The 4201-nt window shown below is 37.3% G+C and overlaps 1 protein-coding gene across 1 annotated transcript in view; it reads left to right on the top strand.

Moving 5' to 3' along the window:
- The first annotated feature begins 1125 nt into the window (after positions 1-1125).
- LOC135206744 (neprilysin-1-like) overlaps positions 1126-4201 on the top strand; it is a 684073-nt gene continuing 680997 nt past the window's right edge. The window contains exon 1 of the mRNA XM_064238226.1: positions 1126-1425. The gene's annotated coding sequence lies outside the window, so the exon portion shown is untranslated. The remainder of the gene's footprint in view (positions 1426-4201) is intronic.

Raw genomic sequence — 4201 nt, 5'->3', positions numbered from 1 at the left:
AAACTTTATATCCCCAGACTTTCATCTCATTACAGGAGGACCTTCAACTTGTTCATTTTCCCCTAGGGACTAGTGCATCTTACGAGGTGCACTGTAGGCATTCCTTTCGGTCACTAGCTGCACCCACGTTTTACCGTTTCAACTGACCTCCATTTCTGCTTCCTTTCTTCAGTTTTGCAGTTCCATCTCTCTAACTATTTCTACTCCTTGGATTCTTGTCTTTATCTTGCTGTCCAACCGCTCTAACTCTCTCTTTTCACTGTCAGGCCGGAAGTGCCCCAAGACTATAGGCTTGAAGGCGTCAATTTCGCAAAATTCCTTTATTCTTTTCTTTTTATATCTTTAGTGAAACTTCTTTACAAAATAAGCGCAGCTGAAATAGCCATTATTTTCAATAAAATCCTGTAATAATAATAATTATAATAATACGTGAACAGATAAGAAAATTAGCAACGAGTTTACTTTATCACCAGCAAATACTTCATTATAAGTAAAGAAAGTCACTCTATATGTAAATTGTTTTCGGATGAAAAATCGTATCTTGGGCTTCAAAACTTAAAGGGTTAAAAATTTTTAATGAAGCGATGGACCTCATAACCATCAACAAATTAATTACCCGTCTCTGATCTTCAAAGATGCTCAGAATGAAATTCTACCCCCTTTTTTCATGCTAATAAAGTAAAAAAAAAAATGATTGCGTCACAGAAGTTAACGCGAATCTTTCTCCTGTTGCTCTGTCCGTCCCTTCTTCGATTAGTGTACATCTGAACACCTAAAACTTCATAATACAAACATTCATCCATTTGGTTAGTTTCGTTCGTATCCGTTGGAAGAACATCCGAGGGTGTCATAGCTACCCGTTTACGCAACCTCCGTTCGTCCCAAGACCGATGCTTTATGAAACGAAGGAGTCGTATATCGTTCATTTGCTTTTCCGCCAGCGGTTAGTTATTTAAAGGAAAAGGATTCAGCCTCCTTTAAAACTCAAAGACTAAAACCGAAGTCAGGGTTGATGCAAGTGTTGGGACGAGGTCTGTTGCTCGCGCAGTGGTGGGAGCGTCAATAGGAGAGAGAGAGAGAGAGAGAGACGAGGGACAGAGTGAGAGTGTGATAGAGAGATGGGGAGAGAGAGTGAGGGAGAGAAAGAGTCAGAGGGAGAGGAAAGAGAGAGAGAGAGAGGTTCGAGGCAGCATCCCAGTGTGGAGGTAGCCACAGTCTGTCGTAGGTCTCTTCGCTCGAGGCCGACTTTGGATGTCCTCTCGTTTATCGCTCAACCAAACCAACGCCTTGTACCGAACTTTCCGTCTTTATCTCGAAAACTGTTCCTCCTTCAGCGTCGCCTCCTGCGGTTTGTGTGCTTTGGAGGGGGACGCCCCCCGACTGTTCCCCACCCATTTGTTAGCAAATATAAAGAAAGAGAGAAAGGTAAGATCTTGCTGATTCTGCTAAGTGCTGATTTCTGTGTGTATGCGTCGTGTCACACCTTGTGCGTTTTGATGGAAGCTCTTTCAATGTGATTTTGTTTCTCTAATGATTTGTATTTTTGTTTCTTCGTTTTCTGTTCCCCCCATCATGGACATTTCGGCTTGTTTATTACCGAGACATATATAGATTTCAGCCGTGTATTCTTGTAGTTAGTGACCTCGTCTTTGACCTCGGGACTTATCCTCGGGATTTCAGTGAGGTGGAATCTCATGTGGGCGGATTTCAAAATATTGACCTACATCTTCAAGCAAAAGTGATAAGCCGTCTTCCCCAATATATTTGATTCATGCCATGATATGATATACGGTCCAGTTTTAGTTTCTCTGTACTTGATCAACCGCTCATTCGATTGCTTTGCAACACTTAACGTTTTCATGAGTAAACGACCAGAAAACTTAATCAGATGCTTCGTTTCATGCAGCTGAAACTGACGAAAGTTCCTCTTACTGTTTCTGAAACAACTGAACTCAGAGTATCAATAATGAATGTCGATTTGCCACGGGTAAGGATGTTGCTCAGTTGTGTATATTTTCTCAGTTTTATTATTTAATACTTTCACTTGTTTCATCTCATAGTTAGCTTAGGCAGAGTGAATTAAAATCGGAAGCGTTTATCTTTATATCGTATATTTGATACATAGTCAATAGAAGCCTTGTTCACGCGATGAATATTTTCTTGCTTCGTGAATATTTTTACGCTCTCTCTCTCTCTCTCTCTCTCTCTCTCTCTCTCTCTCTCTCTCTCTCTCTCCACTTGTATATATATATATATATATATATATATATATATATATATATATGTATATATATATATGAAGATAAAAGGCCCATAAAACACTATTTTAACGTTGCTCGAAATATATGGTTACAACGTTAAAAAGATATTCATATATATATATATATATATATATATATATATATATATATATATATATATATATATATATGTATGCATATATATTTATATGCATACACACACACACACACACACACACACATATATATATATATATATATATATATATATATATATATATATATATATATGCATTGTGTGTATATATTATGTATAAGTGTGTGCATATGCATATGTGTGTGTGCTTGCGAATGCTTTTACTTAAATGCAGAGTTAAGTAAACAGGCATGTAACTTATAACTTATATGTGAGTGTGGGTGAACTTTCCCTTGAGTCAGTTGCTTGATTACTGTTGTCTTTAAAGAGGAAATTCCATTGTGTTTCACCTCCTGTATGATAATATTTACTTATCGTTGTTGTACACACATGCAACACCCACACATCCACACACACACACACACACACACACACACACACACACACACACACACATATATATATATATATATATATATATATATATATATATATATTGTTTGTATTTGTATGTATATATGTTTGTATGAACGTGAGTACAGAGTAATATAAGCACACACGCCCATGTATGAACGTATAAATGTACACACCCACGTGTTTTTTTCTATTTATACGCATATGTATATGTGTCTTCCGGAATAAATATTAAACAAAGAAAGACGAATGGAATGACCTATGCCCGGCAACCAGTCCTTTTACGCAACGAATAGTAATATCTCTGTCAGCACTCATAAGCCTGCAAAAGCTCCCTCCTACGCGTACGCACGCACGCACGCGATCATACGCACCTGTGTAATAAGCGTCAGCAGACATACGCCCTCTCAAGGAAATTGCAGTCGCCACCTTCCCGGGTGATGATACGAGGATCTAACGGGGCAGGAGGTTTTCCAAAAGTTTCCATATTTCTCCAAATAAATTAGATTTCGGAGGCTCCAGTCATTCTGATTCGTTTTCACGCAGGCGTTTGTTTTTCTTCCTTTAGTTTTACGATGATGTAAATACGCAATATTGAAGAGGCCGTGTGTCCCTCGTTGTTATTCTATTAATTTCTAAACTTCAAGTTACTGGTTTTGTGTCAATGGCAGCGATGCGTAATTGCACTAATTAGATGCCATCATTTGCCATGTGTTAAATTTAGTTTTCTTTTTATCGGTGTTCTTTGTGGGAGTTGGTGATTCTAGCTTACATTATCATATTGTATTAAATCTTCTCAGTCGGTTTTTCTGCGTAATAGTAATGATACGCCACTCCTTTGGCCTTGTAGCCTCTCTCTCTCTCTCTCTCTCTCTCTCTCTCTCTCTCTCTCTCTCTCTCTCTCTCTCTCTCTACTAAGCTTATAGCATTCTCCTTCAGTTTAACATCATCATCGATCTTTCATACTATTTCCCCTCGTTTATTGGGGTATTGCCTATTATATATTTTGAGTTACAGCTTTTTCTGTCTCATGAAATTTGTATTTCGTATTCCATTATTTGATGAACAACATTTTTTTACAGTTTTTATCAGACTATTTTATCGAGAAGAAGTCTCTGCATGTCTGTCTGTCTGCATCCGTGGTCGCTTAATTCAGCATCTTATTTTAATCGTAGCCAGTCACCTTTCATTTATTTTTATTATTTTATTATTTTTATCATTTTATTGCTTTGTACAATTTTCTCTCCCCTTATCTCCAAACTTTTACTTGTATTTAGACTTGTGATACACACATACACACACACACAGACACAGACACACACACACACACACACACACACACATATATATATTATATATATATATATATACATACATACATTTATATATTTAAAGAGAGAGAGAGAGAGAG

This window comes from Macrobrachium nipponense, chromosome 31 (genome assembly GCF_015104395.2).
Source record: "Macrobrachium nipponense isolate FS-2020 chromosome 31, ASM1510439v2, whole genome shotgun sequence".
NCBI lineage: Eukaryota > Metazoa > Arthropoda > Malacostraca > Decapoda > Palaemonidae > Macrobrachium > Macrobrachium nipponense.
Note: the sequence above shows the minus strand (reverse complement) of the source record. Positions and strands in the feature narration are given on the sequence as shown.